General features: G+C 41.1%; 1 long non-coding RNA gene and 3 other non-coding genes across 4 annotated transcripts; 2 read left to right on the top strand and 2 right to left on the bottom strand.

Moving 5' to 3' along the window:
• Positions 1-9,929: 9,929 nt before the first annotated feature.
• LOC133547130 (uncharacterized) lies at positions 9,930-12,363 on the bottom strand. The gene is made up of 2 exons (XR_009805346.1): positions 12,297-12,363; positions 9,930-12,239 (listed from the first exon to the last, which is right to left on the bottom strand). It is a non-coding gene; the product is annotated as an uncharacterized LOC133547130 (long non-coding RNA).
• A 562-nt stretch (positions 12,364-12,925) lies between these two features.
• trnay-gua (transfer RNA tyrosine (anticodon GUA)) lies at positions 12,926-13,012 on the top strand. The gene is given in 2 exon segments: positions 12,926-12,962; positions 12,977-13,012. It is a non-coding gene; the product is annotated as a tRNA-Tyr (tRNA).
• Positions 13,013-14,176: 1,164 nt separating this feature from the next.
• trnas-gga (transfer RNA serine (anticodon GGA)) lies at positions 14,177-14,249 on the top strand. Its single transcript has one exon. It is a non-coding gene; the product is annotated as a tRNA-Ser (tRNA).
• Positions 14,250-14,782: 533 nt separating this feature from the next.
• trnak-uuu (transfer RNA lysine (anticodon UUU)) lies at positions 14,783-14,855 on the bottom strand. The gene has a single exon. It is a non-coding gene; the product is annotated as a tRNA-Lys (tRNA).
• Between the last annotated feature and the right edge of the window lie 9,907 nt (positions 14,856-24,762).

The following is a 24,762-nucleotide window of genomic DNA, read 5'->3' as shown; positions in this document are numbered from 1 at the left end:
GTAACAATAGGAAGAATATATTCCACTCCTCTCTTGTACACGCGGCTTATGAGGTAATATACATGATATATTTTCATATTATTTATCTTATTTACCTCATATGTTGTTCGAAGCTAACGTGCTAGCTTTAGCCCGCTAGCAGGCCTTTGTAGCAAATGCGAGCGTTTTTCTTGAGGAGTGTATTTTATATGTTCTCTATGAGAATTATATTGACTTATTTAATAATTTAACTGTTTTTTGTTGTATATTACAGTCACGCTTAACATCATTAAATATTTGTTACTAGAAAGAAACAAACGTCTTGTAATTTAAGTCTGGAATAAGTCACATGGTATAATAATAATAATAATAATAATACATTTTATTTGGTATAGCGCTTTTCAGTGTACTCAAAGATGCTTTACAGGATGAAAAAAATATTATTGTTATTGTAATGACAGTGTAATATAATGTATTATTGCAGTGGTCTGCTTTATGTTGGTGTCAACTTTATGCAATAAATACAAATGATGTTTGCACGCACTTCTATTACCTTGATAACATCCATCCATCCATTTTCCTACCGCTTGTCCCTATTTGGTGTTGCGAGGGGGGGGGGGGTGTTGGAGCCTATCTCAGCTGCATTGGGTGGACATATCATGGAAATTAAATCAACTGATGTTTGTTATTAAGAATACACTATTTGCACAATTGTAAGCGATTAATGCTTATTCAGTCGGACTAAAATAAATATTTAATTAAATAAATGTTAAATATTAAAAATAGCTTTAATATACTGCACACAAAATGAATTTGCATCAATATTTTGTATGTAGTCGAAACATGAGGTACCCAAATATTGTAAATATTTGTTTACATTTATGAATTTGTATATATATATATATATATATTTATATATATATATATATATATATATATATATGTATATATTTATATATATACTCGCTGGCACTTGTTCCACGTGCTTCACTGCACTTCTGTTTGTTTTCTGTTGGGTTAAAAATGTTGCTTTCGCAGAAGAAAGTTAAAGTAGCAATGATTGTCACACACACACTAGGTGTGGTGAAATGTGTCCTCTGCATTTGACCCATCCCCTTGATCACCCCCTGAGAGGTGAGGGGAGCAGTGGGCAGCAGCAGTGCTGCGCCCGGGAATCATTTATGGTGATTTAACCCCCAATTCCAACCCTTGATGCTGAGTGCCAAGCAGGGAGGTAATGGAAAACAAGGAGAGGATATTGTGTGTAAAAGTAAAGCCAACGGACCACAGCTCTGTAGTCCTGGTCACCATTGACGTGAGGTGGGACTATTTTGGAGGTGCACGTCAAGGTTGGCTGGTAGGTTGGTAGTGGGAGGAGCCAGTTGGCGTCACTTGATGCTGCAGCACAATGACACTTTTATACGTGCAGACTGACTTCATGCAGTCATGACGGTATTAAAATCCCAGCAGGAGGTTTTCTGTAAGTTGTTAATTTTTGATCAATTACACAATTCATAATAATCAATAACTGATGATTATTCCATGTGTAGAAGAACATCACCACAGAGTGGAGTCAGTTCACTTGGAAAATATTATATTTGATGGATTAAAAAATATTTGACACATCACAGCTGAAGTTTGTTTGTGTTGTCTTGCGGACGTCCAACAGATGAACGCTCGTCAAGAAGAACGTCCCCTTCAGCAGCAGGAGGATCCACAGCCCCCCCACATTAAAGAGGAAGAGGAGGAAGTGTGGATCAGTCAGGGGGGAGAGTGTCCTGTAGGGCAGGAGGAGGCTGATGTCAGCAAGTTTCCACTGACTGTTGTCTCTGTGAAGACTGAAGAGCATGAAGACAAACCACCTGAGTCCTCACAGCTTCATCACAGTCCAAGTAAGCACAACATCCACATATCATCTAATACAATGTTTGTGACACATGTTCATCCGGGGGACACATTTATCACTAAAGATGGAGATATATTTGCTTTTTAACACCACCATTTAAAAATGAATGCTCATCAATCATCAACAGTGTAATTGCTGGGGTGTAACCATGTGACCTAGAGGCCGTCCTCCTTACCTCACCTGGTCAAATGAAGGCAAACATTCAATATGGCTACTGTTTATTTACCTTTGGCAGCACATATGTCAGCATATTTCAAGGGTTTAGTGGTGAAGATAAGAGCTGTATACCAAGTACCATTTTTTTTTAGTACTGGTTCCTAAAGGTCTACTGAAAGCCACTACTACCCACCACGCAGTCTGATAGTTTATATATCAATGATGAAATATTAACATTGCAACACATGCCAATACGGCCTTTTTAGTTTACTAAATTGCAATTTTACATTTCCAGGGAGTTTCGTCTTAAAAACGTTGTGTAATGATGACGTGTACGCAAGACGTCACAGGTTTTTAAAAAGTGTGAGCGCTGCACACACACACAGCTAAAAGTCATCTGCTTTAACGACATAATTACACAGTATTTTGGACATCTGTGTTGCTGAATCTTTTGCAATTTGTTCAATTAATATTGCAGAAGTCAAAGTAGAAAGATGGAGTTGGGAAGCTTTTGTGACGCTTGTGTGGCATTGTAATGCCGGATTGGTTCTTCCGGGGATGCGTCGAAGCGATGAACACAACAAGGTAAGTTATAAATGGATTTATTAAATAATAAAAGGCTAGGAACAAAAACACTGCTGTAAAGAGAAAGCAAACCAAAAACAGAAAAACACTTCCTCAGCATGTGAGCTGGAATAAAACAAATGGCTTAGCGTAAAAGCTAGCGAGAATATACATACAAAGATGAAGGTCGAGAGTCGTCACTGTTGCGCGTGGGCAAATTAGGATCCGAGACTGAACAAAGAAAAGAGGAAAGCTTATATAGGGAGAAATCAAGGAGAACCAGGTGTGTAGAAAACGAGGAGCAGGTGAAATCAATGTGTAACCATGGTAACGGACTAAACAGGAAGTAAGTGGGTCAGAAGAGAATGAAACAAAGATGGAAAAATAAACATGTGAAGATCTGAGTCACAGATCGCAACAGTATTCCCCCCCCCAAAAAGACAGATTCCAGATGTCTCAAAGAAAACAAAAACAAATAAGAAACAACTTGAACCCCCTCCCCAAAAACAGAGTCCACAAACGAAGGGAGGGCGGAGGGAGGCCACGGTGGAGGGTCGCCAAGTCGTGTGTCCCCGAATCCACCGAGGACAAGTCAAGTGGCGGCGGCGGATGGAACGCCGCTGCCGAAAAAGTTTTGGCGGGCGACCTCGAAAAGGCCACATTAGTGGCCGCATCGCAGGATGAGGTGCCCGGCGAGGCGGACGACCCGGGCACGGCCACATCCGTGGCCGACATGGAGGAGGGAGTGTCTGGCGAGGAGGATGACCTCGCAGAGGCCACGCCCGTGATCGACGTGGTGGACGACGCCTCAGCACCGAAATCCCAGCAGGCTTGGAAGCAGCAGACGAGGGTGCGGGGACTGCAGCCAAAGCAGGCCCGAGTGCAGCTGGCGAGGATGATGCGGGTGCTGCAGCCGAAGAAGGCGTCGGAGGCGGCCTGGGAGCCGCAGGAGTCGTCGGAGGCGGCCTGGGAGCCGCAGGAGTCGTCGGAGGCGGCCTGGGAGCCGCAGGAGTCGTCGGAGGCGGCCTGGGAGCCGCAGGAGTCGTCGGAGGCGGCCTGGGAGCCGCAGGAGTCGTGACTGGTGTGAGCTCCAGCCTCATCGTCGACGCCGGTGTGGGCTCCAGCTTCTTCGTCGGCAGTGCTTGGCGGCGTGGAGCTGGTACCGGCGCTTGTCGAGGAGCTGGCACTGGAGTGGGCTCCAGCCCTGTCGACATAGGTGAAGGTTCCAGCCCCGTCGTCGACGCTGGTGTGGGCTCCAGCCCCGTCGTCGACGCTGGTGTGGGCTCCAGCCCCGTCGTCGGCGGTGCTTGGCGGCGCGGAGCTGGTACCGGCGCTTGGCGGCGTGGAGCTGGTACTGGAGTAGGCTCCAGCTCTGGAGCTGGTACTGGAGTGGGCTCTAGGCTAGGAACAGGTGCTGGTGTGAGGACCAGGAAAGAGTCGATTGCTGGCGTGAGAACCAGACTAGGATTCGGTGCTGGTGTGTGAACCAGGCGAGAGACCGAAGCTGGTGTGGGAACAAGGTTAGGAACCTCTTCTGGTGTGAAAACCAGGTTAGGGACAGTGCCGAACATCGGTGGTGGAGGACGTGCTGGAGGTAATGACCTCGCAAGTCTGAACACCGGTGGAGGAGGTCTACTTGGTCGTTGTGATTTGACCGGGGGAAACACAGGTGGAGGAGGTCTACAAGGCCGTTGAGACTTGGCCGGGGGAAAAACAGGTGGAGGAGGTCTACAAGGCCGTTGAGACTTGGCCGGGGGAAACACAGGTGGAGGAGGTCTAGGAGGAGCTAGCGGTTTAACGGGCCGAAAAACAGGTAAGGGTGGCCTCATAGGAGGTTGCGGTTTGACAGTTTTAAGAAATGGTAGCGTCTGCGCTACCTCCGCAACACAGCTATAGGCCATAGCCCCCCCCTCCAGACGGGAATCCCAGACCCGTTCCCTGTGGTCAGGGACTGACCATAAGGGAGGGTGGTGGGAGGTTTGGAGGCGGGCAGACTCCTCCCCTCTATATTGTCCAGAGTGTCCCTTTGAAAAGGGAGAAAAAACCTTGGACTTGGGCTGGGAATGAGGTTTTACAGGTGGAGTTGAAGAAAAATTAGGTGACTGAGGTTGACTAGAATAATGAGAAAAAATATCCTGATAATTACGTATTTTATCATAAATGTTATTGGTCTTCGAAAAAGGTTGGGAATGAAAAGTACTGTCCACAATATAAAAATCTTCTGAAAAAATGTCAACAACAGGGGGCGGTGTTGCGTCACCGGTGGGCGTACCCCAAATGTCGTGACTGCTAGAGTCAGGGGAAAAAAAACAAGCTGGATTACCGGTAGTGGAAGGTGAATCCTGGTCGGGGTGAATCTTGCTGTGTTCGTAGGAAGGATGAAGTGGTGCTGGATAATTACTGCCGTGCGGGGGACCTCTCCACTGGACCCCCCGCCTCTTCGGGGCAGCGCGAACGGCTTCGGAGGGGACTTCAGGCCCACAGTCAAGTCTTTCCTGCTCCCAAGCCATGAGCTCCAACCACAAACCCAAGTCGAAGGGTTCCTCCCGTGGTTTCGACGCGGAAAAACATTTTGATGCTCGGATCCTACTGTGACGCTTGTGTGGCATTGTAATGCCGGATTGGTTCTTCCGGGGATGCGTCGAAGCGATGAACACAACAAGGTAAGTTATAAATGGATTTATTAAATAATAAAAGGCTAGGAACAAAAACACTGCTGTAAAGAGAAAGCAAACCAAAAACAGAAAAACACTTCCTCAGCATGTGAGCTGGAATAAAACAAATGGCTTAGCGTAAAAGCTAGCGAGAATATACATACAAAGATGAAGGTCGAGAGTCGTCACTGTTGCGCGTGGGCAAATTAGGATCCGAGACTGAACAAAGAAAAGAGGAAAGCTTATATAGGGAGAAATCAAGGAGAACCAGGTGTGTAGAAAACGAGGAGCAGGTGAAATCAATGTGTAACCATGGTAACGGACTAAACAGGAAGTAAGTGGGTCAGAAGAGAATGAAACAAAGATGGAAAAATAAACATGTGAAGATCTGAGTCACAGATCGCAACAGCTTTAGCCTTTAGCCACACAAACACACGGTGATTCCTTGTTTAAAATTCCTGGAGGTGAAACTTTCCTATGGATCAGAGCGCGGTCAAGCGAACATGAATCACGACAGAATGTCAACCAGCAGGTTTCGGTGAGAAAATTGTGGTTAAAAAGTCGCTTCTTACCGGAGAAAAGCTGAGCTTGTGCCATCCATAGCTGCCGTCGACTCCCCTGAGACATTGGCGTCAAGACACCCGTGGAGACACACCTCCGACTATCAGGTACTATTAAACTCACTAAAACACAAGCAACACAATAGAAAGATAAGGGATTTCCCAGAATTATCTTAGTAAATATGTCTAAAAACATCAAAATCCGTCCCAATGCAATCGCGTTTTTTTTTTTTTTCTAGTCCGTCGCTATCAATATCTACAAACACAAATCTTTCATCCGCGCTCAAATTAATGGGGAAATTGTCGTTTTCTCGGTCCGAATAGCACTTTTTGTTGGAGGCTCTCATTAAAAACAATGTGAATATGTGAGGAGCCATCACACGGGTGACGTCATCGTCTGCAACTTCCTGTAAAGTCAGGGCTTTTCTGTTAGCGACCAAAAGTTGCGAACTTTATCGTGGATGTTCTCTACTAAATCCTTTCAGCAAAAATATGGCAATATCGTGAATGATCAAGTATGACACATAGAATGGACCTGCTGTCCCCGTTTAAATAAAATCTCATTTCTGTAGGCCTTTAAATCTAATCGTTTGAATTTAGAGGACAACTGCACTTTTTGGGGGAATTTTTTCTATTCTTCACAATCATTATGAAATACATGACAATTGATATATATATTTTTAAATCCCATTCTAACTCATAAATGTAAATAAAAGTCCACTTGCAATGGAGCCAATGAGAGGTCCTCTATAACCATCCAAAAAGCGCCAACAATACTCCATTTGCATTTTGTGGCTTGAATACCAACCAAGTATTAGTGATGTTGTTATTATAAGTGGCCTCTCACCTGGGTAGTAGAAGGATGAGGACGTACTCTGACGAATTGATTCCCTTTGACAGCCAATTTAGGCCCGAAAAGACGCTTGGCTTCACTCCCCATACCGTGCGACGATTATGAGTCTTTCCTCATCTAAACGGGAATATAACAAGAGTCTATCAGTCTGCGTCATAGTGACAGCAGACATTGTACAGTATGTGATGTTTTATTATGTTTGTTGGCTCTCAGAAAGTCTGCAGTGTGTAATATTTAGTGATGTTGAAAAAAAAGCACATATAGTGATGCTTTTTTGAAAGTAATGCGCTAATAAGCAAACATACGTAAATATTCCATCTTTTTAAAAAAGTACCTGTTACTAAATGACATATATACCTACTGCATGTACATAAAACCTTAATGGAGGTGTTTGGATGCTTTTTAAGTTATTTTTAGGCAGAATAGTGCGACTCTAATAGCCTCTATTGTAAACAGATTGTGATCGCATTTATTACTATTTAGAATGCATAAAAAAGAAAAATATATGTTCTTGATAGGCAAAATAAATTACAAAAGTGCGGTTTCCTTTTAAATGAAGTGAAGTATATTTATTTAGCGCGTTTCTCTAGTGACTCAGAGCGCTTTACATATTGAAACCCATGATCTAAGTTACATTTAAACCAGTGTGGGTGGCACTGGGAGCAGGTGGGTAAAGTACCTTGCTCAAGGACACAACGGCAGTGAGTAGAATCGAACCTGAAACTGTCGAGTTGCCTTAGACTGTATTAAATTCTATCAAAATCTCGTAAAAATCGTAAATACATCCTAGAAATGTCTCAATAATTCCATGAAGAATATTTTTATTTAGGAACCTTCTAATGTAACGTCTTTCATTCTACACTTCTGTTAAAATGTAATAATCACTTAGTCTTCTCTTTTGTTCAAATGTAATAATCACTGTTTTTGTTGTTTGATACTTTAGTTTTGGCGGATACTACAAATGTTGGTATCGATCCAGTACCAAATAGTTTCAGGGCAGTATCGGTCGTACCAATGCGGATACTGGTATTTAAAGTCATCAGGATAATTGAATGATTACATTTTTGTTGGCAATCATAATCAGACAAAAACACAGGATGCTGGTGTTAGAATATCAATTGAATATTTAAATATGGCTCTGAATTAAATCATTAGGTTTATGCCCTTAAAGTCTTCCCTTTTACTGAGTTTGTAAACAGTAAAAAAACTCAACAAAATATATATAATACAAAATATCGATCAAACTGCTATAATTACCTTATATTGATATTATGCTTGGTATTGTTATTGTTGATTTTTGTATGGATCGGTCCACATTTGTTTAAATTTAAGAGCTTTAGCAGGGTTTCTTTGTGACATTAAAAAGCATTAAAATTAATTGAATGGACTTTGCCTAAATTAAGGCCTTAAATGGTATTAAAAAGAATTAAATACAATGTCCAGAGGCATTAAAATATTCACACAATCGAAGGCCGGGACCGATATAAATGAAAATAAACCTAATAACTTAATTCTTGTCCTCATCAATATATTGCTATATCCAAGTGTTTCCTTCTTGGTCTGTGGATTTTAAACTGGACTAAGAGGTCTTACTTTGTGCATCCCTCTCAGCACCTGAGTATGTTTATTCCACAGTAGACTTACATGAACAAAGTGGGCCTCTTGTCAGTCATTCACAATCTTTGTTTCAACTACTTGCAATTCTCCTCCACATGATTTCCTGTGTGCAGTAGTGTTAGCGACACTCACTTTCATGTTGGAGATGGAAATAGTCATTTTAATACAACGCTGTAGTACAGACCTCCGTATAGCTGCCCAGGATATGCCTGTTTTATGATTCTTTAATTTTGGGCCTTTTAGAATCAGAATGTTTTCATCCCTTTGTGTCAATTAAGTGAAATTAGGTCTGACAACCTTTTGACAAGTTGACTTCATGTCCATTAGGACTTTTCAAAGTGTAAAATACCATCCGCCTTAAACAGAATATTCTACTTTGAAAGTAAACTGGATCATTTATTTTGTGTTCATACATGACTTCCTGTCCCACACGAGCAGATTTTAGCTCAATTGAACCACTTTGTTGTGTCGACCACTAAATATAGAAGCCAGGTGGTGGAAACTGACACATTGACTTGAAAACAAAAAACGGAACAAGTTTGTCGCTATGGGGGCGCCGTTCCACATCCAATGGAAATCCCCGGTTTCACATACAAACGTTGCTTGGCGAGATAAATGACGAAACATTACTTCAGGTTCAAGGCATGAAGCAAAAGGAAATACACTTTAAACCCACAGCACTCGCAGTGAGCAAACTCGACCACAAGATGGCATCATAGCTGAGACAACAATACAGAATACAGATTTACACTGTAAACAACCTCATCTTTTCTCCAAGTTTATACATCAGTAACTGACATTAACATCACAGGGGGCGCTGGAGCCTATCCCAGCTGCACTCAGGGAGATTGGTATATATGGCAATATAGATTTTAGGCCATATTGCCCACCCCTCGTAAAAAGTGGTCTTCTATTCCTGTGAATAATGTTGTAAAGAGCAATGTGTTTGTTTTCAGGCCAATTAATATAATCACTTGTTATTTTAAGTACATGTAAACTTACTGAATGCCTCATGTGACTGAGCAAATCTGGACATTTCTCAAGCATGTTTGTCATTGTGTGTCCTGCAGACGTCTGTGGAGAACAACGTCTGCCTGAAAAAAGGAGTGTAGCTTCAGGATGGTGAAGGAGGATCCTTCAAAGAGGAAGACCAGGCGCCACGGACCCTCTGGCGTCTCCTTTTCCTCTTTGACACAGACCCTTCCCTGTAAAAAGGAAGAGGAAGACTCACTGACGCCCCACATTAAAGAGGAAGAGGAGGAACACAGCATCACTCAAGAGGGAGATCATCTTGAAGGACTGGAGGAGTTCCCAGTGACTGGTGTCCCTGTGAAGAGTGAAGATGATGAGGTGAAAGGTGAAAGTGAGGAGAGGGGAGGGGGGGAGCCTCCAAGCAGCAGCTCAACACAACACATGACAACAGAAGCTGATGGAGACCACTGTGGAGGATCACAAGCAGACAAGCTCTTAGCTCCACTATCAGATAGTGAGGACACAACGTCACACTCTTCTGACACTGATGATGAAGACTCTAAAGATGATAAGACATGTCACACTGACAACACTCACTTCACATGTTCTACCTGTCACAAAACATTTAAAAACCATTGTGATCTGAAAAGACACATGAGAACACACACTGGAGAAAAACCTTTTACTTGTTCAATCCGTAGTAAAGGTTTTGTAAAAAGTAGCTATTTGAAAGTACACATGAGAACACACACTGGCGAAAAACCTTTTTCCTGTTCAATCTGCAGTAAAGGTTTTGTACAAAGTAACAGTTTGAAAGTACACACTAGAACACACACTGGTGAAAAATCACATTCTTGTTCAATCTGCAACAGAAGCTTTTGTGACCGATCAAACCTTTTAGTACACATGAGAAGACACCCAGGAGAGAAAGTGTTGAGTTGCAGTGTGTGTGGTGAAAGATTGTCTTCTAAGTACCAGTGTAAGAAACACAAGTGTGCTGGCGAGAACAGCAGCAGCAAATGAAACTGCAGGATTTGAAATAAACTGTCCAGACTTTCATTTTGACTTTCTAACAACTTTATGATTCATTTGTTGGGTCTCTATAATCTATTTTATTCATTATCGTTATTACTCTGTATTATAATGATTGTGTTGTGATTGTTTTATATGTATGTCCCCAGACCTTTATGCAATATACAAGTGAGAGAAAATAGCAGATTTTTTTTTTTTGTTTTTGTGAAAGGATTTTGTTTTTACAAACTTACATTTCTGGATACATCAAATAAATCCAGTATTGTGTTCTAAACATTTTTTTATGTATTTTTTTCTTTTTTCAACATCCCCAAAACAACATCAATATCAGTCAAAGTTTGGAGTGTCGGACAAAAGCCAATATTGTACATCATCCCACAGAGATTTACTTTGCGTACATTCTTAAAATAAACTGTTTATTGTGTTTCTCAGTCACAGATCGAACAAGTGTTGTCTTCAATTGCAAAATAACATCTATAATATAATTTTAAGTGCTCAATTCCATGCTTTTTTTAAATTTAGATTAACTCTTTTATCTCAGAAAGAATGGAAACTTTTAAGTATTTTTTTGTTTCAGAGAAAATAAGAAGAAGAAGAAATAGAAAACAATTAAAAAAGATGCAGTAACTAGAATATTTCAAATAAAAGCCTATTTAAATTTTGTAATATTTCTTATTTGCAGGTCATACTTAATTAAATCTTGAAATATTAAAATAGTTTTATCAGTCAATAAGTGCATCAGTGACCAAATGCCTTTTTCAAACCATTGCTGTTCAAAGATGGATTTGTTTCTCATTTTAATATAAGAACAATTCCATAGTGGAGTATTGTGTGTGATGAAGTTGTGTTTGTAAATTAGTTTCCAGTACAACAACACTTGCTGGTAGGGATGGGTACTGTTCACTTCTAATTCCATGTTTTATGTGTTATATATGTCAATATATTGTGTGTTTGTATTTTGCCAACATGGTAGAATCACATGATAGGCAGGTTGTATCATGTTTTTCTGTCACCTTGAGGAAATGGCATAAAGAAGAAGATGACAATATAATGTCACTTGGACAATGATGTACAGAACAGAGGAGATGTATTTCATTTTAATTTTTGGTTTTAGGCAATTATTTTGTATTATTATTTTTTCACAAAACCTCTCCATTATCCAGCTATGGATTTCTGGTAGCTGCTTAAAAGGAGATGGAAGGGGACAGTGAGCTGATGTATGAGGAAGGTATGGACATGGATAGGACTAGAGGGGAGAGAAGGTCATGAAGGTAAGTCGAGTGCTAAAAGAGTAGAAAAGAGGAAAAAGATTATAGTGGTGTCAGGTTCAAACACTGATGCGTCTATTAAACAGACGAGAAGGAAGAAATCATGCACAGACAGAGTTACATTTTGCTCAATTGAGGAGAGATGTGGGGGCTTCACGGTGGCAGAGGGGTTAGTGCGTCTGCCTCACAATACGAAGGTCCTGCAGTCCTGGGTTCAAATCCAGGCTCGGGATCTTTCTGTGTGGAGTTTGCATGTTCTCCCCGTGAATGCGTGGGTTCCCTCCGGGTACTCCGGCTTCCTCCCACTTCCAAAGATATGCACCTGGGGATAGGTTGATTGGCAACACTAAATTGGCCCTAGTGTGTGAATGTGAGCGTGAATGTTGTCTGTCTATCTGTGTTGGCCCTGCGATGAGGTGGCGACTTGTCCAGGGTGTACCCCGCCTTCCGCCCGATTGTAGCTGAGATAGGCGCCAGCGCCCCCCGTGACCCCAAAAGGGAATAAGCGGTAGAAAATGGATGGATGGAGGAGAGATGTGTTTTGGGCTGTACTCTAGTTACAGATCCAAACTACGTTCTAAAAGTCCAGCCCACGTGCTGCCTCTATTTATTTGGGAGGTCCCTGGTTACATCACCGAGGCTGTCGCTGAGGGAAGGGGGTCATCTTCACAGCTCCAGCTAGACACAATATATAATTATACATAAATGCAAATGTGCTGACACTCGTGATATCACCTTGTCTCTGTTCTGTCTACGTCACGGTACTCGATGTTCGGTCTTGGCAGTCAGCAGGCCGGTTCTGGAAACAAACACTGATAAGAGACTTGCTTGCAATCTTGTGGATTGCCAGCTTTGCACAGACAAAGAAAAAATAATTTCAGCACACTTGATAATAACCATAGCAACAGCCTTTAAGCATAAGAGTTGTGTGATAATATACCGTAGTTCCTTGAATAGGCGCCGGGGCGCTAATTAATTTAAATCCTCTTCTCACTCCTGCGCTTAATCAAGGCATGCGGTAAAAGTAAGCAGGAGCTAATCATTTTAAAACCTCTTCTCACCCGTGCGCTTACCAGTGGCATGCAGTAAAAATCTGACTGTGATTAAAAAATAAATAAATAAAAATTTATTCTGTGGCCGCGGCCCGGTGGTTGGGGACCACTGCTCTACAAGGTTTCTCATTGTCATCCCATTGGGTTGAGTTTTTTCTTGCCCTGATGTGGGATCTGAGCCCAGGATGTCGTTGTGGCTTGTGCAGCCCTTTGAGACACTTGTGATTTAGGGCTATAGAAGTCAACTTTGATTGATTAATTGCTTGATAATAATGTGACTCAAAAATCAGAATTAGTATTGTTTGATCCTAACCTTCGATAGCTCAGTTGGTAGAGCGGAGGACTGTAGTTGCTCATGCTGAAATCCTTAGGTCGCTGGTTCAAATCCGGCTCGAAGGATCACCCGTTACGCTTTTTTTTTAAAAATTAAATCAATACAAACAACACAAGATACACTTACAATTAGTGCACCAACCCAAAAACTGTCCCTCCCTCATTCTCACTCATTCATACATTACATTTCTGTGTGACGTGGTTCAAATAAGAATCCAAATAATGTCTTACATCCTGAGGATGTAAACTGTGTGTTGTTTTGGCGTAAGATATTTACGAAACACAACCTGTCCTACAGTAAGATGTTTCTTTCTGTAGGGATAGTGATGCAATGGATTATGTGTCTCACTACGGACTAGAAGATTCTAGGTTCAACTCCTGGCCAGCGTGCTGTTGTTTGTTAACTGAACTGAAACAATATTCTGTACAATTTTTGGGGGGAGTTTATTTTGCTTTGGCTTTTCTAAATCTACAAACTGAAAAATGTGTTGTTTTTCTCTTTATTATTGTGAATGTATAACTGGTAGTTGTATCTGTTCTTATACTCGGGGCTTTCAATCAGAATAAAGTGGGTGAGGAAAAAGGTGAGCACAACAATATAAATGTGACTATTTTACATCTTAGCAGTTGTTCTTTACACCACAATGGAGTAAAACCTAAATATTTCCCCAGAACATCAAGTATTAGCACACTGATTGAGATTCTCTTCCATGATGTCGTTCAAACAGAATGTGGCTTGAGCAGATGGTTTAACATTAGACATCAGGAGAGCAAACACATTATCAATCAAGATGAGTAGGAACAGCCGTGATGGTATAGTGGTTAGTACTCTGTGTTGTGGTCACAGCAACCCTGGTTCAATTCCGGGTCATGACGCTTAAACTGCTTTTCTTTTCAGCATTTTTCATCTACACTTGAAGACTTATTTATTAGCCTGCTAAGAACTTTTGAAAATTTCTGAAAAATCTGCCAAATGTTTGCAGTAATCATAACATTCTCGGTAGTAAAACATTCTTCAGAAGCATTTAGGTACATTTTTTAGAGAGCCTGAAATGCTCAGTCATGGAGCGTAAGATATTCTTTTTGAGCTTCCGGGATTCAAGTACCTGTTCTGCTGACCGATACTAGACTTTGAGACCCCCTTGGAAAGACCTCCTTCCACCCCTCAAAAGTCACCAATAGGGCAGACCTTGGTTACATTTGAATAAGAAAACCCAAAGCATTCGTATAGATGAAATAGCTCAGTTGGGAGAGAGTCAGACTGGAGATCTGAAGGTCCCTAGATCGATCCTGGGTTTCAGCATAAATATGTGTGCTTCTAAAATGGTAGCTATTGTTAATAAGCCTTCTGTGGCTCTTACAATACTGAAATGGTCTCCCTGGCCTGCCAGCCTTGCTGGTGGAGTCCTAGTACCAGTTGTTACAAACATTTCCTCCATTTTTAATTTGGACAACCGTTACGTGGTTTAACGGTCTTTAACTGAGCCTTACATCGGGCTGTTTCAAACACAAATTTGTTGCCTTAAGGGTTTGTCTTGGACTGAATAACTTGAAACTGAGAGTAATAAAGCTGTGCTCAGTGTGAGGTGAAGGTGCATCTAACACACCTACAGCAAAATATTAACCACAACTTTTTCATACAGATACACTGTCTAACTATTTGTGTTTAAGGTATTGCGGTTAAACCTTCAGATGATCACATTAACGCTCTCCCACCTGAACTAAAGTGGATGTGAGGGATGTTTTTGAACTATTTAAATTAAATATAGATTCGAAGGACTGCTGCAGGGGGGCAAAGGGACATTTTTTGAGAAATGTATGGAGGTCAGCATCAGCCACTTGAACAGGGACTTGAACCCTGGACCCTCAGATTAAAAGTCTGATGCTCTGCCGACTGAGCTACCCAGGACCTTTGATATGCTGATATGTCCAACATCTGAGATAACATCCATATTGGCAATCTCAGGTGAAAGTGAATTAGTCAGCATGTTCAGTGACAAGCTGGGAACTGTCAAAGTTCAAGCTCCCCAAGTGCTTGAACCCAAAGCTCATTTTTGACAGATAGGCCAGTTTTACATCGTCATCAACAAAGAAGGTTTTGACCAAAAAAGAAGCTCCTCTCCCAAAGTTGCCAACTCTGAGCTGCATTTAACTTGGATGCTCCCCAAAATTTTGCCAGAAGCATTTTGTTTTAATTTTTAGTGGAGGTTAGCTGCAACAGGTAGAGCTGGTGAAGGCCCAGGCGGCAACAAATAGAAGGTCACTAGATTTTAAAGTCCAACATAAGCAGTCAGTAAAGCCCTGTTTTGGTAGTAAGCCTCATGTAAACTGTGTGTTCCTTTGGAGTAAGATGTTTACGATATACAACCTGTACGACAGTAAAACCTTTCTTCACATAGGGCTAGTGGTGCAATGGATAACACGTCTAACTACAGATAAGAATATTCATGGTTCAACTCCTGGCTAGCTCATTGGTTTTTGTTAATTGAACTGAAACAAAATTCAGTGCTGTTTCTTTGAGAGTGTTTTTCTCCATTTAAAATAAATATCTACTAACTGGAACATGCATTTTTTTTGTCTTGTTATCATTGTGAATAGATAACTGGAAGTTGTATCTGTTGGTATACTCATGACATTCATTTAGAATAAAGTGGGTGAGGAAAAAGGTGAAACACAACAAATCTTACCTGAGCACGCCTTCCTCTTGTTAGAGTAAAAATTGTTGGGGCTTGGTCACTAGCATTCAAACTAGATGTGACTATTCTGTCTATGAACATGAACAGGGAAGCAAACACATTCTCAGTCTGGATGGTTTGTTACAGCCGTGATGGTATAGTGGTTAGTACTCTGTGTTGTGGCTGTAGTAACCCTGGTTTGACTCCGGGTCATGGCACCATACCCTTCCTGTACTTTTTTGGATGTGTGGAGAGACGGAGCAGAGGAGCCAACAGCAGGGTCGGACAAATGCCGGTCCTACCCGCAATGGCGGCCAGGAGGCGGGGCGTGCGGCGGAGAGAGGAGGCGGGACGCACTCAGAGCGACGCCCCCAGCCAGCCAAGTCAGGTGCGTTCACCACACACCTGCGCTCAATCTGCTCATCTATTGTTGCAGCACAAAAGAGGGGAAGGAGGAACGAGCGAGGAGGAGTAGGCGAGGACACCACGGCAAACAGAAAACGAGCACGACGATCAAGGACGAGAGAGTGAGATGACGACCCCCGCAACGGACGCAAACGCCGGATGCCGAAAGGCGTGCGGCGGCGGCAAGCAGGAAGAGCCCGCGCGCTGAAAAGTGACGCGATCGGATGGCCAGAAGAAGACTGCTTTATTGAAATAATAAACAGTCAAACCTGCTATGATGCGTCTTGTGTCCAGTGTCACGGCAACCCACACGGTGACGGTGGCAGGATAACTTTTGAAAAAAGAGGTATTGAACAAGATGTGAAACCAACCAGGTACTCTGGCGAAATTAAAAATATCTATTTTATGTCATTACAGTATTGTCCTTGATGCATCATTTAGTATGACTGATGTGTGCTTTGTGCTGTTACTTTATCACTTGGTAAAATTGCATTATAAGCTCATGGATCATATCAGTACAATGTTTAACTTCATTACTTAATCCATCCATCCATCTTCTTCGGCTTATCCGAGGTCAGGTCACGGGGGCAGCAGCCTAAGCAGGGAAGCCCAGACTTCCCTCTCCCCGGTCACTTTGTCCAGCTCTTCCCGGGGAAACCCAAGGCGTTCCCAGGCCAGCCGGGAGACATAGTCTTCCCAACGTGTCCTGGGTCTTCCCCGTGGCCTCCTACCGGTTGGACGTGCCCTAAATCCTGACCAGATGCCCGAACCACCTCATCTGGCTCCTCTCCATGTGGAAGAGCAGCGGCTTTACTTTGAGGTCCCCTCGGATGACAGAGCTTCTCACCCTATCTCTAAGGGAGAGCCCCACCACCCAGGCGGAGGAAACTCATTTGGGCCGCTTGTACCCGTGATCTTGTCCTTTCGGTCACAAACCAAAGCTCATGACCATAGGTGAGGATGGGAATGTAGATCGACCGGTAAATTGAGAGCTTTGCCTTTCGGCTCAGCTCCTTCTTCATCGATACAGCGTCCGCATTACAATCCGCCTGTCGATCTCACCATCCACTCTTCCCTCACTCGTGAACAAGACTCCGATGTACTTTAACTCCTCCACTTGGGGCAGGGTCTCCTCCCCAACCCGCAGATGGCACTCCACCCTTTTCCGGGCGAGAACCATGGACTCGGATTTGGAGGTGCCAATTCTCATCCCAGTTGCTTCACACTCGGCTGCGAACCGATCCAGTGAGAGCTGAAGATCCTGGCCAGATGAAGCCATCAGGACCACATCATCTGCAAAAAACAGAAACCTAATCCTGCAGTCACCAAACCGGGTCCCCTCAACGCTTTGACTGCGCCTCGAAATTCTGTCCATAAATGTTGTGGACTTGAATCCTGGAAGTCAGAATGAAAGTCTGATGTTCTTACGACGGAGCAATTCAGGGTTTCTTCACAACACGTAAAAATAAATAAAAATGAAGCAAGATGCTTCTGGCAACATTTTGCTTGAATATTTGACCCCGGTCTTGGAAATACTGGTAGATTTGATTGAAATGTGTTGCTTTCTTGACACAGAGCCAGTTCAAAGCAATGTTCTCAAATGTTTAGCAGGGTTAAGGTCCAGTCTCTGGAACGGACATTCCAGAAACCTGCCTGAAACCCTTTGAAAACAGTTTTCATGTGTGTTTAATATTGTTGTCTTGTTGGAAAAGCTGCTTGTGTACAAAGATCAGCCTTTTCACTCTTGATTGGAGGTGAGGCAAAGTCTCATCTGACCTGTAAACTTTTCTCCCAAAACTGCTTTGGGTTCGAGCACTTGGTGGGCTTGAGGTTTGACAGTTTCCACTCTGTCACTAAACATCCATCCATCCATTTTCTACTGCTTATCACTTAAAACTGGACAATTCAAGGCATGAGCCGACTACAGCAGTGATGAACAAACAATATGAAAGTAGGTTTGAGGTTCTAGGTCACATGACTGAAGCTACTGACAATTGAAATCTTCTTAGTTGTAGGGACGGCGTGGCGCAGTGGCAGAGTGGCCGTGCGAAACCCGAGGGTCACTGGTTCAAATCCCACCTAGAACCAACCTCGTTGTGTCCTGAGCAAGACACTTCACCCTTGCTCCTGATGGGTGCTGGTTGGCGCCTTGCATGGCAGCTCCCTCCATCAGTGTGTGAATGTGTGTGTGAATGGGTAAATGTGGAAGTAGTGTCAAAGCGCTTTGAGTACCTTGAAGGTAGAAAAGCGCTATACAAGTACATCCCATTTATCATTTATTTAGTGAGCCAATGTCAAGTACTTTATTGACGGTCCCTTAAACTAAAGCACTTGTCAGCAGGGACTGACAGACGTGGCATGAGTTTTCAGTGCCGGACACAAACAGTCAGCCTGGCTGGATGTTGAATGTCTGTTGAATATCCAATTTGAAACTCATTTGACCTCTGTTTGGCATTTGGAGATCACTCCAGCAGCACTGAGAGCAGTCGGAGTCAAACTACCTTGAGATAAATGTTGCAATTGTCAATGCCAACAAAGAAATGGACTCAAAAAAACGCTATAAAAGTTATGGTAGCTTGATGCTAATATACATTGGCTTTGCTATTGACATGCTACTGATTAGCATTAGCAATTTCTCATGACGTTAACACCCACCAAATGAGTTAATAAAAACTAAAACTAAGATGAATGTTAGAATCAAACAGCTGTTGCATAATAAATCCAATATTTACAGTATTAACACTTTTTTGGGCTCTACAAAAACCATTATGAATTTACACTACAGCCATCTAGCGTACTGGACTTGCAAATGTAAATAAACCTACATGTAAATGATGATATGAAAACAAAAAAAAACAAAGGGTAGCAAAAGGACCACAGTTATCAATAATAATCTTGTTTTTAAATGTTGCAATACAAATTTATCACAAACAATCAATATTATTAACTCACACAAAAGTACCAAGAAGTCGTGCTGTTGAGGCTTGGTATTGATTTGGAGGTAGTGGAACACTTGATGCATATAATTCCGGTTGAACTTCCGGTTCCGGGTCAACGTGAATGACTGCTCGCTGACTGCTCTTGTTGCAAAAAAGCTAAGTATCGTTCTATTTGTGTGCTTTTAACTGTTTTGCAGCTTTATTTGCAAATCACCCGATCTCTGTCTCACCACTCCGCCCTCAGCTAGCTAGCTGCTAAGCTAACGAGGCTAGCGGAGAAAGGCAGCGCCGGTCTGAAGGAAGCTACTCCCCCGCCACCGTGACCACCACTTCCCGAAGACAGCTGGCACTCCACTCGGCGACGGAAAGTTTCTGTGAGTATGGCTTCCTGCGCTTCGTGCACTTTACTCATGGATAGGTCAGGGGCGTCGCCAGACATATTTTACTGGGGCACGTGCCCCACTGTTGATCTGCAGTGCCAGAGAACACTTGTTCGTTTTTGTGATAGGGAAACAAAATAAACAGTTTATTTTATGAATGTATGCAAAGTAAATCTCTGTGGGATGATGTACAATATTGGCTTTTGTCTGACACTCCAAACTTTGACTGATATTGATGTTTTGGGGATGTTAAAATAAAGCAAAAAAACATAAAAAATATTTAAAACACAATACTGGATTTATTTAATATATCCACAAATGTAAGTAAAAACAAAACCATCCTTCCACAAATAATTCAGTCATTTTCTCTCACTTTTATATTACATAAAGGCCTGGGGACATACATATATAACAATCACAACACAATCATCATAATACAGAGTAAAAAATATAATGAATAAAATAGATTAAAGAGACCCAACAGATGATTCAAAAAGTCACACATTTTAAAATTGTATTGTTGAAATGATGTATAAAGTAAATAATAATATGCTTCCTGAAGTGGTCCAGAAGATGTTTCAGATGTGAACCAGTACATATGTATATCATATAAAGGTGATAATCTATGGGATTATTAACAATTACAAATACAAATATGTAATACTTCAATATTTCATATGAATAAGTCTAAAATTATATCTGGAATATACACAATATATATATATACACACACACATATAAAATGTTTATTGCATGTAAAATATTTCCCGTACTATTTACTCCCACCTTTTTACTTAAATTGTTCTGTCCGTGTTTTAATAAAAGTACACAATGTTGCATATTTATGCATGTATTTGACTGAAAAAAGCACTGTCATAAAATATCTCAGCAATAAATGTAGAAGAAATTTAAAAATATTGTTACACAAACAACAATGTCACACATGTTATATGTGCTGATGTTGTTAGGAAGTCAAAATGAAAGTCTGGACAGTTTATTTCAAATCCTGCAGTTTCATTTGCTGCTGCTGTTCTCACCAGCACACTTGTGTTTCTTACACTGGTACTTAGAAGACAATCTTTCACCACACACACTGCAACTCAACACTTTCTCTCCTGGGTGTCTTCTCATGTGTCTTACAAGGGTCGATCGGTCACAAAAGCTTCTGTTGCAGATTGAACAGGAATGTGATTTTTCACCAGTGTGTGTTTTAATGTGTACTTTCACATATGTACATGTTGTAAAACCTTTACCACAGATTGAACAGGAAAAGGCTTTTCACCAGTGTGTGTTCTCATGTGTACTTTCAAATTGTGACTTACAAGAAAACGTTTACCACAGGTTGAACAAGAAAAAGGTTTTTCACCAGTGTGTGTTCTCATGTGTACTTTCAAATCATGACGTTGTGTAAAACCTTTACTACAGAGTGAACAAGAAAAAGGTTTTTCTCCAGTGTGTGTTCTCATGTGTACTTTCAAATGTTGACTTCGTGTAAAACCTTTACCACATTCTGAGCAAGAAAAAGGTTTTTCTCCGGTGTGTCTTCTCATGTGTCTTTTCAGATTACGACGGTATTGAAAGGTTTTGTGACAGTGAGGACATGTGAAGTGTGTGTTGTCAGTGTGACATGTCTTATCATCTTTAGAGTCTTCATCATCAGTGTCAGGAGAGTGTGACGTTGTGTCCTCACTATCTGATAGTGGAGCTAAGAGCTTGTCTGCTTGTGATCCTCCACAGTGGTCTCCATCAGCTTCTGTTGTCATGTGTTGTGTTGAGCTGCTGCTTGGAGGCTCCCCCCCTCCCCTCTCCTCACTTTCACCTTTCACCTCATCATCTTCACTCTTCACAGGGACACCAGTTTGAAAATGCTAAAAAAAAATGTGAATGTTCTGGATGAGTTGAAATGGGGGGTGTTGGAATTTTTCAAATCGGTTGAGAAATGTTGAAGTCGTAACATACTTGATTGAGAAATCATTTTTGGGAATTCCTTGAATTTCGAGAAAACTGGGAATTTTTCCAATTCAAAAAAACAACTTTGTTTTCTGTCCGGATTAAAAGGATTGATTTGACAGTGTGGAATAGTTTGAAGGTGGAATTGTTTGAATCGGTTGAAAAATGTGGAAATGGTGGCATTTTGAAAATTGGCAAATTAATTTTGAACGGGGAAAAATGTCACAGAAAACGTGGAATTCTGGGAATTTTTGGAATTGGTCAAGGAAACCCCGTGATTACCGAATAGGCTGAACAGTTTGACAATGGTGAATCAGATGAAAAATGTTGGAGATGTGGAACTTTGGAAAACGTACCATTATTTTCAATGAGAATTTCATTAAAATTGGGAAATTTGGGAAAATCTAAATACTTTTAGAAAATGCTAAAATATATGAATGTTTTGAATGAGTTGGAATTTTTCAAATCGGTCGAAAAATGTTGCAGTAGTAACATTTTTTTGTTGTGAAATAGTATTATGGAATTCCTGGAATTTTGGGAAAATCAGGAATTTTTCCAGAGAAAAAAAAAGTTTTTTGTCCTCATTAGGAAGAATTATTTGCTGATGGAACGGTTGAAGTGGTTCTAAAAATGTGGTCAACACAAAAAAAGTAGAAAAAAGGGTTTGAAAAAACGGAAATTCTGGGTATTCTTGGAAATGTTTTGAACTTGGAAAAATGATAGTTTGAATGTCCAGGTTAAGTGAAATTTGTTGAAGATGGAATGATTTGAATCACTTGAAAAAAGTGGAAATGGTGGAAGTTTGAAAAACAGCCAATTCATTTTGAATTGGAAAAATGACTAAGCACTTATTTATTCTTGTTTCAAGCTACTTTAGTGGCTAGCTTAGCTCTTAGCTTGCCCGTCCTTTGTGTGTAACATGTTTAGACATGTTCTACAGTCCTTCAGTGATAATAATACCTGTAGGAAATGTAATGTATTTGCTGCAATGGAGGATGGTTGAAGGTGTGATGGAAGAAGACACAGTTTGCTGTCGTGACAACTAATTCCTCTGCTCGGCCAACTGAACATCAAAAATACAAATCAGCGGTTAAAAATCTGGACGTTTGGGGTCTTTGTGAGTGGAAAAAATGTAATTTCACAATTTCGCGATACAAGAAGACCTGGCGCACACCTGTCTTTGATGACCATTTCTGTATTTATACCTGCCTTTGTTGGGTCTGAGTTCTTCACTTGCTTTATGCAACACTCACGTTTGGTTAAGTTTGTCCTGTTCTGGCTTGCTACGTTCCTTCTTAGCTTCTGTGCGCTCGACACACGCTTCTGTGGACTTTTTACTCAGTGTTAGCGTTTAGCCTAGCTCCCGGTGAGTTGCACGCGCTTTCTTTTGCCTTTGTATCAGTGTTCTTTTATTATTTTATATATCAAATCCAGCTCCTACCTGCTAACTTGCTTGTCTGGTCCCGTGCATCTTGAGTTGACATCCCCACGCATCACAATGTGTTCCGAACGTGACAACCTCCTGCCTGATTGCAGCTGAGATAAGCTCCAGCGACCCCCGGATGGAAAATAGATGGATGGATGGATGGAAGAACAATTCATCTGTTGACTGTTGTCTTATGTCACTTTTGTTAAACTAAAATATTACTTGTTAAACCTTTGTACAAATTTAAAACGATCGCAATGCTAATTTTTGTTAGCCTATCAATGTGGTCGTTCATTGTAGGTTAGCATTAAGCTAGTGGCGCAAAAGCCAACTTTTTTCCTTTATGGTTGTATTGTTTTTTGTTTTTTTTTAGGTTTATACCAAACCGTATTGTTGATTGAACAAGATTGTTACATGTATGTGCAAGTGTTTTGCAGGCTCCTCAAACACACGGCGGAGAGAGCGTGGCGTCACTCCGGTGGGTGTACGGATGTGTCCAAGGTACGTAGACACAGAAAACTCCCCCACAATAGTAATAAACTTCCTCGTCCTCTACACGTCACAACGACTATTACTATGAAACATGCAACCGTCCCGTTCTTGAGGCGCCCATTTCTAGCGCATCCAGACGATGTTTATCCTTGAATAAAGAATCAAAGATGTATTTTATACGACGTAAATATTTCAAAGTGGAGAACAAAAATAAGACTGACTTATTAGCGTCCTGCTCACTTCTTTCTTCGTCGAAGTGCTTTCACGACAGTTAGCACACTTGACGTTAAAAGGCAGTGGGATATATATGAGCAGTACTGCCTTGTAACATCAAGTGTGCTAACTGTCGTGACAGCACTTTGACGGAGAAAAAAAGACAGGACGCTTATAAGTCAGTCTTATTATTTGTTCTCCAGTTTGCAATATTTACGTCATATAAAATACATCTTTGATTCTTTATTTAAAGGCCTACTAAAACCCACTACTACCGACCACGCAGTCTGATAGTTTATATATCAATGATGAAATATTAACACTGCAACACATGCCAACACGGCCTTTTTAGTTTACTAAATTGCAATTTTAAATTTTGTGGATGCCCATAATATTGTTTGTGTGTTTGTCCTATAATAATGTTTATTGTGTGTATGTCCTATAATCATGTTTATTGTGTGTATGTCCTATAATCATGTTTATTGTGTGTATGTCCTATAATCATGTTTATTGTGTGTATGTCCTATAATCATGTTTATTGTGTGTATGTCCTATAATCATGTTTATTTTGTGTATGTCCTATAATCATGTTTATTGTGTGTATGTCCTATAATCATGTTTATTGTGTGTATGTCCTATAATCATGTTTATTGTGTGTATGTCCTATAATCATGTTCGCGTATAAAAATATCATAGTTAAAGGTCAGTTATTTTCATGTTGTTGCTGACACTTAAACGTGTTCTCTTAAACCAGGGCACTTTTTTTTTTTTAAATGGAGATTTAATTGGATTTTTCTTATATTAATTTCAAGGCTTTTAATTTTGTTATTGTCTCAAAACCCCTCTTAGTTTGGGATCCTATAATACAAAACCTGCTTGTCTTTCTTGTTGGTACCTATTTTTGTGTATTTGGATTCAGGAATGATCTTTTTTTAGAATGCCTTTTTGATCCGAAACGATACAGTTAGTTAAAAATTCAGTGCATAAAAATTCAGTAAAAAAATGCAGTGCTGAAAAATGTACTGCTTCAAAAAGCAAGACTCACTTCCGTTAAAAGAAGACTGTCAGCCAATGAGGTGTCAAGTTTGAAGTCATGTGACACGGGTCTTGCAAAACAGCACAAACAAGGCAATTAACTTTGCTGCCTGGGGATAATACAACATAATTAACACTTAAATGCTGCCTGCTGGTTGTTTTCAAACTATAGAAATGATTCCAATGGTTCAAATCTGCACTTTTGAGTTAGTAGGTGTCATGGCATGCAGTTCAAGTGACTGTGAGCAGCAGTTGGTGCTGGATGATGATGTTCAAGTAAACGTAAGGAAGAAGACACAAG

The sequence above is a fragment of the Nerophis ophidion genome, unplaced genomic scaffold (genome assembly GCF_033978795.1).
Source record: "Nerophis ophidion isolate RoL-2023_Sa unplaced genomic scaffold, RoL_Noph_v1.0 HiC_scaffold_65, whole genome shotgun sequence".
Lineage (NCBI taxonomy): Eukaryota > Metazoa > Chordata > Actinopteri > Syngnathiformes > Syngnathidae > Nerophis > Nerophis ophidion.
Note: the sequence above shows the minus strand (reverse complement) of the source record. Positions and strands in the feature narration are given on the sequence as shown.